Below are 9,737 nucleotides of genomic sequence, written 5' to 3'. Positions count from 1 at the left end.
GAAGCTGATTCCCCTTCATCCCTGTCCCCAGGCCGAACCCCCTCCCTTGGTGTGTGGCCCCCATCCCCTGCCTCAGTTTCCCACGGGTGCTGCCCATCCCGGGGGCAGGGGGTGACACACAGGGTGGGGGCCTGGCCCGGCCTTACTTTTCTTGCTTTGTCCCAGCTGTTTTAGCCTGAAAAACCCCAAATCGGGGTAAAAGCCTGTCCGGGTGCCCCGAGCTGCCCCCAGGCCCAGCCGCCCCGGCGAGCAGGAGGTTCGGGCAGTGATTCACCTTTCCTGCATCCCTCCGGTCCCGGTTCCCAGGGCAGGGAGGGGACGGCCACCCCCGGGGGGGACACTGACGGAAGGGGGGTCTCCAGGGGAAGGAAACACAGCCATGACTCAGCGCCTGAATCACCGTCCCCAGGGGGACAGCGAGGGGACACCGCGAGCCCCTTGACCCGTTCACACAGCCCGGGCCCTGCGCCCGCCCAGCTCGGGTTCATTACGGCTAATTAATCAACCCTCCTCGGAATGAATTCCTGCAAGCACCGTCCAGAGGCGTTCTGCTGAACACCAGTACCATCCTCGGGCTCCCCGAAATCCCACGGGTATCCCCTGGCACCCCAACATCGCATGGCACCTGGACATCCCCCAGTCCCTCGCCACCCCACATCGTCCCGTGATACCCGAATACCCCACGGCACCCTAATACCCAGTGGCACCCTAATACCCAGTGGCACCCTAATACCCAGTGCCACCCCAATGCCCAGTGCCACCCGAATATCCCAGGTGACCCCGACACCCCGCGGCCGCGGCGGTCCCAGGACTCCTCCCGGGCAGGAATTTTGGCCGGCGGTTTGGAAAACAGAGGCCCTGGGAGGGCTCTTCCCATCCGCAGCCTCCAGATCGGGATTTATTCCCGGATTTGGGGATTTGTGTGACCTTTAAGGGAACAGCGCGCGCGGCGCAGCAGGCGATGGGCTCGGCTGAGTCCCGCAGCCACTGGTGCGATGAGCGGGGCCGGTCTCGGCCGCGGGAGGGTGCGATGGGGGGCTGGGTTGGGGGCAGGGTCAGGGTCAGGGTCAGGGGTGTGTCCCCCCTCCCCGCCCCTGCCCCGCCGGCCTCGTGCATCCCGAGCACGCGGGGTGCGAGCCGCGACCCCCGGCCTGTCCCGGCACGCCTCGGCACGGCACGAGATCACAACGCTCCCCCCGCCCCCCCGCGCCCTGCTGGGGCCCTGGCAGGGGTTTTGGGGAGCGGTGTCTTCACAGCCCCCCCGTCTGCGCTGGCAGAGCCCCCACCCAGACGATGATGGACCCTGAGGGGGGGGTGTGGGGGGCAGGAGCCCCAAACCCGGGGGATCCTGGCACGGCAGCCCCGCCCTCCCTGGCAGAGCCCCTGGATCAGAACCCCGGGGCGTTCCCCTCCCTGTGGGAGTGTGTGTGGCTGTGCACACGCGTGTGTCCATGTGTTTGTGCCTGTGTACGTGTGTGTGTCTGTCTGTGTGTCCATCCATGTGTGTGCCCATTCATGTGTGTGTGTGTGTCCGTGTGTCTATCCATGTGTGTGTCCATCCATATGTGTGTGTGTGGCTGTGCACACGCGTGTGTCCATGTGTTTGTGCCTGTGTACATGCATGTGTCTGTCTGTGTGTCCATCCATGTGTGTGTCCATCCATGTGTGTGTGTCTGTGTGTCCATCCATGTGTGTGTGTCCATCCATCCATGTGTGTCCATCCTTCTGTCCATCCATGTCTGTGTGTGCCCGTCTGTGTGTCCATCCATGTGTGTGTCCATCCATGTGTGTGTGTGGCCGTGCACACACGTGTGTCCATGTCTTTGCACCCGTGCACATGTCTGTGTCTGTCTGTGTGTCCACCCGTGTGTGTGTCCATCCATCCATGTGTGTCCATCCTTCTGTCCATCCATGTGTCCATCCATGTCTGTGTCCATGTGTCCATCCTTTATCCATCCTTTGTCCATGCTTTGTCCATCCCTGTGTCCATCCACGTGTCCATCCGTGCCCATCCATGTGTCCATCCATGTGTCCATCCATGTCTGTGTCCATGTGTCCATGTGTCCATGTGTCCATCCTTTGTCCCTCCGTATGTCCATCCATGTGCCCCACCCCGCCCGCTCTCCCGGCCGCCCCCCGGTCCCCGCAGAGCCCCCTCCCGCTCCCCGCTGTCCCCTCGCTGTCCCCGCAGCTGCCGCAGCCCCCCCGGGCCCCCGGTCCCCCCGCAGCTGCCGCCGGCCGTGCCGGGGCCGGCCCTTCCCGGCGCGCGGGCGCTCGGGGAGGAAGAGTGGTAATTAAGTTAATTTGCACATGCAAATCATCCGCAGTTGGAATCTGTTAATTTTATAATTCGATGTTTAATGTACATATCTGCTGTGTTTTCCCAGGCAGAAACCCAACATTTTCTGGGTGCTAACGACGGGGCCGTGCCCCGGGGTGGGGTTCAGGGACCTCCGGGGGTGCAGAGGCCGGTGAGGCACCGGGGCTCAGCTCGGTGGGAGCTGGTTTGTTCCGCCGGGTGAGGCCGGTGCACGTTTGGGCCAGCCCCAAAAATGACGGAATTTGCCCCATTCTGGAGGCGGCGTGGCTCCTTCCCACCCCTCCTGCCCAGGAATGTTTGGGATGATGGGGGTGAGCTGAGACCTGGCCACTCGTGTCAGCTAAGGGTGGGGGGGTGGCCACCAGAGTGCCCCCTCCCTGCGGGGTCACCGATGGCATCGGTGGCAGCACCCCAAAATGCAGAAGGCACGGGCACAGCCTCCCCTCCCTCTGCCCCATACACCCCTGGGAGCTCTGCTACCTCACCCCAAAATCCTGCTGAGGAAGGGGGGCCGCAAAAACTGGGGCTGTACCCAGGTTGGGTATCACCCCAAATACTGCCCTGAGGCTAAGCATCACCCCAAATACTGCCCTGAGACCGGGCATCACCCCAAATACTGTCCTGAGGCTGGGCATCACCCCAAATACTGCCCTGAGGCTGGGCATCACCCCAAATACTGTCCTGAGGCCAAGCAACATCCCAAATACTGTCCTGAGGCTGGGCATCACCCCAAATACTGCCCTGAGACTCAGTATCACCCCAATACTGCCCTGAGGCCGAGCATCCCGGGGCCTGGGCAGCGCTCCAGGGCTCAGCATCACCTCCAAGCCGAGCATCACCCCAAGGCTGAGCCGCTCCCTGTGGCCCAGCAGCCCCCCAGGCCCAAACAGCCCCCCAAACCCAGCCCCCCCAAAGCCAGTTACCCCCAGAGCTGCCGGCGCTGGCCGCGGCCAGCCCAGCCCGCTCCCTGTTTATCTGCAGGAGCAGCTGGGGCTTTGCATGTGCCGGATTTGTGGGTTCCCTTTGAAGCTCTAGCTGCCTCGGCGGAGATAACGCGGTTCCCGCTGCCGGGGCTCGGCAGGACGCGCTCGCCCCAATCCCGGCTGGATCCGCCTGGGAGCCCCACCAGGCAGGGAGCGGCCCCCGGGGAGCAGGCGAGGGTGATGCCACCTTTCTAATGAAAACTAATTGCCATTAATCCCGTCTCATTGTTTACCCGGGGCTGATTTAAGCACATTTCAGGCAAGACTGAGCAGTTGAACATTTCTAATGTATTTTTCTTTCTGCTTTAATGACCTTGTTCCTGCCACCCCGCTGCCATCTCGCTGCTCCGGGAGGTGACTGGTGACTTCATCGGGTTCATCCGGACACAGAAGGACCCTCCGAGGCTGCTCGGGGGGGTTGGGAAGGAGCTGAGCCCCCCGAGCCCCAGGGGGATTGGGCCGGTGCCGGCTGGGACAGCCCCGTGTCCTCTTCAGTGTCACCCAGCCGTGGCCGTCACCTTCACCGGCCTCTCCCGTCCAGATGCACCCCAAGGCCAAATCCAGCTGTTTCCATCTGTTTCCAGCCCTGCACAGCCCCCCGAGATCCCACGGCTCTGCCGTGCAGATGTGCCCCCCGTGCCCCCATTCCAGCTGTTCCCGCTGTCACCCTGGGGCCGCCATCCAGCTGTTGCCCCCGGGCTCCCAAAACAGCTGCTCCCGCTGTTTCCCCATCCAGATGTGCTCCCAGGAGCCCGGGCTGCCCCAGCCCAGCTGTTCCCCCCCGTCCATGGCCCGTGCCCCCCACACCCCACCCCATCCCCGTGCCCCCCAGACCCCCGCCCAGCCGGGGCTATTTTTATCCTCCTTTCAGCTCTCTCCTGCTCCGGTTCCATCCGGAGTCAGTGACTTTCACAACCTCCTTTATTTCAGATTTCAGTTACCCCCTCCCTCTGGCAATGAACCAGCGCCGGGGGCTCCCACAGAGGTGCCCGTGCCCCCAAATCCCTGGTGAGGGACTTCGCCTCCTCCCTGGTGGAGGAGCTGCCCCCACCCCTGCTCCCTCCTCAGCTTTTCTCTTTTCTCCTCACCAGGATAAAATCCTCAAGATTTCCGTATCCTACCGAGGAGGAGGAGGAGCAAAGTCAAGGCTTTTGGATGGGCAGGGCTTTTTCCCTCCCGGGGGTCACGGTGTGGCGATGGGGGGATGCTTCGTGTCCCCCCCGACCCTTTTCCTGAGCCACTCCCTCTCAGCTCGTGCCTCAGTTTCCCCACCCCCAAACGGAGTCCCCAGCCCCCCAGAGTGACCCCAGCAGCCCCCACGTGGATCCCCCCTGGCAGAGCGGCTCTTCCCGGGGAAAATCCGGGCCGGGCTCCTGGCCTGGGGCCCCGGCAGCGATTGTGATTTTCCCCTCAAGCGTGGCTAACGCCGGCCCCGCAGCCCAAGCCAAAGCGTTTCCCACCCCCCGGAGGAGCAACACCCGCTGCAGGGACAAACCTGGGCCCGGGGCATCCCCTCCCACAGCCAGCAAGGGCATCACGAGGATTTCATCCAAAATAATGGCACAAACTGGGAGCAGGCTGCTGAACCCATCCTGCCGTTCTCTGGGGTTTTTTTTTTTGCCCCCTCCATCAGCTTTTTCCGGCTTTTAGCCCAACCCTGTAGCTCTGATGTTGTCTCTGCACGAGGATAAACCCCCAGGAACTGGGGTTCTGCTCCTCAAAAAGATTCATTAATTCAAGGACAATTAGAGTCGAAAAAGCTGCTTAAAAAAAGTCTCTTTATTTATGCCATTATTACATCCACAGAGCAAAAATGATGCGCTCCGGGCTTTGAAGCAGAGCAAACAAACCGCCCGAAATGGTTAAAAAACCCCAATTAAATGGTGAAAATCCTGCCCTTCCTCCCTGCCTAAGGACTGGAGTTAAGGTCAGCTCTTTCCTTCCTTAATCTGTGATTTTTTATCTGGATAGCAATTTCCCCTGGGCTGCCAGCCGGTTGGTAAACGGCCTCTTTTGTCTTTAGCCCTTCCTTTCTCCTCAGGAAAATGGAATCCGATGTTTTTTGCCGGTGTTATTTATACACCGGTGCCCGATGGATGCCACGAGCCGGGGCCGCTCCCGCCGCATCCCGGGCTGGGGCCGCTCCCGCTCCAGGTGTCCTGGCCCGGCTCCCCGAACGTCCCCGTCTGTCACGGCGAGCGCCCGGGACACGATCCAGCCTCGCTTTGCGGCGGTGAAGTGCCAAGCGCGCACGCCGCGGGCGCCTGGCAGGCGCGGCCAGGCTCCATCGGCGTTTCCCATGGCCCAGCACGTCCCCACCCCGCCGTCCTTTGTCCCCAGAGAGGTTTCTGAGCCTCCTCCGGCCGCCAGACCCCGCGGCCGGAGCCTGCACCCCTTCCTGGGGAAGCCTCCGGCCTCGCTGAGCCCGGGCTTGGCTGCAATCGATGCTCCAGCCTCTCTTAACACCTCTCAGGGATCGATGGACAAGGCAGGGAATCGCCTGCACCGAGGGACGCGGATAATCCCCCTGGCAGGGCTCTGCCTGCAGCGCTGCCTTAACCCTGCCCGTGCCGTGGTGCGCGGACCCCGGGCAGTGCCGCCCCTGCGCCCACCGCCCGCGCCTCTGCCACCGCCGGACCCGGCTCTGCCTGGATCTGCCCTTCCTCCAGCAAACAGCTCCCACAGCCACCCAGAAAACACCAAAATCCACCAAAATCTCCCCCAAACCGGCCCAGCTGGTGGCACTGGGGTCATTTCCCTGAGCGGGGGTCACCGCTGCCCGTTGCTGAGCTTCCCTTCCCGGATCCCTTCCCAAACCCTTTCCCAGATGCCCTGCCAGATCCTGTCATGATGATTTCCAGATCCTTTTCCAGATCCCTTCCCAGATGCCCTTCCCAGATCCCCAAGCTCCAATTCCACAAAGCAATCCAATCACAAAAAGACAATTTGACACCTTAAGATCACAAACGGGTGCGGGGCTGCCCGCGGGTCCGAGCCGGGCACGTGTCCTCTGTGGGGTCCAGGCTGGGAATGTGGGAATTTGGGAATGTGGGGATGTGGGAATGTTGTTATCCCGCCCTGCCCGCGTGCCTGGAGCAGCCCAGCGTCCTTCAGCCGGAGGAGCAGAGCCCTGTCACAGCTCAGCACACGCATGAGCTCATCCCGGGGGGATCCAGGACCCCGAGGGGTGACACGGCCAGGGATGCTGGGGACAGCGATATCCCAGCGAGGAGCTGGATCCCATCCTGGGCAATCGGCTTTCGAGGAAAACGATGTGGGGAGAGGGAAGAGGAAGCTGGAAAAGCTCCAAGATCAGCGGCACTGATACGAAACCATAAATTATCCTCCGGCTGTGCCGGCTGCGGGGACGAGCAGCCCCTCGGAGCGCCGGGGAAGCGGCACCGACCCCGGCCCCGCCGCCGCGGCCGAGCCGCTGCCATCGTTAGCGGGAGCTGCAATTTCTCATCAATCCAAAGCGAATAATTAACAGGCGCCGCGGCCGGGGCTGCTCCCCGCATCCATCACGGCCCCGCCGGCGGCGGGGTTGGTGCCCGCCGTAAATCACCGGCACCGGGGAGACCGGGGGGGGGTTGTGGGGGACAAAACCCCCGATTTCGGCAGCTCGGGACCATCCGGCAGCGGCGGCTGGGTCGGGAGGGCTCCGGTTCCCTCCGTCCCCCTCCGGCGAGCGTTAACCAGCTCAGCTTCCCGGCATCCCCACGATCTAATTACACCGAAGATGAAGCAGGGAACGATACCTCGCCGTTAATTAATAACTCGTCACGGCTCAGAGCAGGCGGAGAGCGTGAACGCCGGGTGCTGGCGGATCAGGGCGCCCAGGTTTTGGGGTGCAGGGGGGGCACAGGCACCCTCGGAGTCGGAACGGAAACGAGGAGCTGAAAAGCGACATTTAAATAATAAATCCCAGCTATTAAGAGAGGCTGTACCTGGGAGCGCCGGGCACCGCCGGCGGCCAGCGGGGTAATTAGACCGCGGCTGAAATGATGAAAAGATATCTGCAGGCTTTGAGGCCGAGGCTTTGAAGCTGTAAATCCTGTGAAGGCAGCATCCCCGCACGCACCCGCCGGGAGATATTTACCCGGGACCTGCTTCCCACCATCCACGTGGTGTGCAGAGCCGAGGAAAAAAAAAAAATCCCCCCGCCACGGGAAGATGATGAGCCCGGAGGGATATTCCCGGGTCCCCCAAACTCTGTGACCTGGGGAAGGGTAACCCCAGCACCGGGGGTGCGCTGGGCACCAGGGCGGTGTGGGGGCTGTCCCAGGGCTGCGATTGCCTGTGCAGAACGCCAGAGCCTCGTCCCGTGCGGTGCTGGAGCTCCTGGGGCGCTGTGAAAGGTCCCAGCGAGCGCAGGGGGTGGATGAGCCCGGCGAAGGGGGCACAACCCAGGGGGGGTTGGTGCTGCTGGGGGGCTCCGCCGGCCCGGCCGGGGCCTTTCCCCCAGCACAGGGAAAGGTCTGGATTGCAAACAGCCCTGTCCCAAGCTGGCATCGCACACCCCCAGGGACACACGGACACCTCCACGTGCCCGGGTATCCCCACACCCACCCAGGGCAGCCCTCACTCCTTGGCACCGGTGTGGCCGCGCCACGACACCCAAAGGGATGTCACCAGGGTGCGGGGTGGCACCTGCCTCAGGTGGCCATCCGAAAGGGAAGATGGTTGGATTTGGGCTCTCAGTTGCCCCAAACCCCTTGGCACGGGGGGCTGGGGTGCCGGGGGTGCCATCGGGGTGCGGTGGCCGGACAGGCAGAGCCCAGCATGAGCGATGCGGCAGCTCGGCACAGGGGTAATTAGCAGCTTTGATTCCAGATCCTCATTAGGGGCTGGCACCCCCCGCGGTTGCGCTCGTGCAATTAGTCGCTAAGTAACACACGGATATTTATACCCCGGCACAGAACCGGGGCCGGCACGATGCCGGCATCGGCACGGCCGGGATGCTCCGGCTGGGACCGGCCGCGGCCGTCACGGGGACATTTTGGGACAAACAGCTCGGCCTTGCAGGCCGAGGAGCTGGGATGAGGGTCCGAGAGCCCCCCCAGCAGAGGGGCAGCACCCAAGGGTGGGCACCCACAGGGACACGCGTGGCGCGGTCACCCTGGGGATGCCGTGTCCCTGGCACCACCGCGAGGGACCGGCAGCTCCAAGAGGCTTTTCTGTGGGGAAGATGTTTTATCTTCCCTCTCACCCCACCCTAATTAATTGTTTTAATTATGGAAATGCCACCTCCACTCGCGACTGCCATTTGCCTGCAGAAACGTTGCTAATTACGGCGAGGGAATCGCGCCGGGGCTTGTTCGCAGGAAGCTGGGAGGGGGCCTGTGAGTGGCGGGGGGGGGGCTAAAAATATATGGGAAAAAAGGAAAATAAATGAGCTCTAAAATGCAAATCCCCCTCCAGGCAGCGGAGGGAGTTTGGGGTCCCCTGTGAGAGAAGGGGTGGCCGTGCTGGGGGATGTGGTTTGGATCCCCCCGCTCCTCCGGCAGCCGCTGGTGCTGAGGGAGCCGGGCCCGTTTTGGGGTCACCCAGGCAGAAACCGCTTTGGGAAGGGGGGGCCTAACCCCGAAGTTGCCGCTGCACGGAGCTGGCACCGCCGCCTCCCTCGCCGGCTTTGTCAGCAGCAGCCGGGAGCTCGCGCTGCGCTCTGCTTTTTAACAGCTTTCATGAATTTTAATGGGCAGTTGCTGCTGGATTTCTCCTCTTCCCGCTGCTTTCCCGCCCCCCGCAGCCCTTCGGGTCGCCCTTTTCCTCCCCGGGGCTGCTCCGGCTCTCGGCATCCCCCGAGCCTCCCCAAATCCTCCCCACTGTCCCCCTCGTCACCCCCACGGAGCAGATTTGTCCCCGCCAGCCCCCGCGTGTTCGCGGCCCGAGGCTGCCGCGGCTCTGCCCGGTGGCTCCGGGCACCCCGGTGGCTTTTCCCGAAATTCCACGGATACAAAGGCTCCGGAGACGCCACTTCAGAACCATCCGTCTTTATTAGCAGCTGGTTAACACCTCCCCGAGGGACCATAGCGGAGGGAAGCAACTTAATCACCGTCATGCAGCAAAGTGCGGGCGAGCACGTCTCCCCCGGCCGCCCCCACCCCCCGCGCCGGTGGCTGCGGTGTCCTCGGCTGCTCCCACCTGGTGACAGTGTCCGTCCTGGTGTCCTCCGCTCCTCTGATGTCTCCGTGTGGCAGCATCGCCCCTGGGCCTGAGGCTTTGTCCCTAATGGTCCCTCCAGGTTCTCCTGCTCGCTCCTGGTGCTTTGGTTTCTCCAGAGCTTCTGGTTCTCCAGACGTGTCCCTCCTGGACCCAAAAAATGATGATGTCCCCTCTCCTCCATCCTGGTCCCACAGTGACATCCCCCCTGCTCCCTCCTGGTCCTTGATGGGATCCCCCATGGAAGGGGGACTGGATTCTGCCCTTTCCCC

This window comes from Erithacus rubecula, assembly GCF_903797595.1.
Source record: "Erithacus rubecula genome assembly, chromosome: 28".
NCBI lineage: Eukaryota > Metazoa > Chordata > Aves > Passeriformes > Muscicapidae > Erithacus > Erithacus rubecula.
This window is presented reverse-complemented; position numbering follows the sequence as displayed.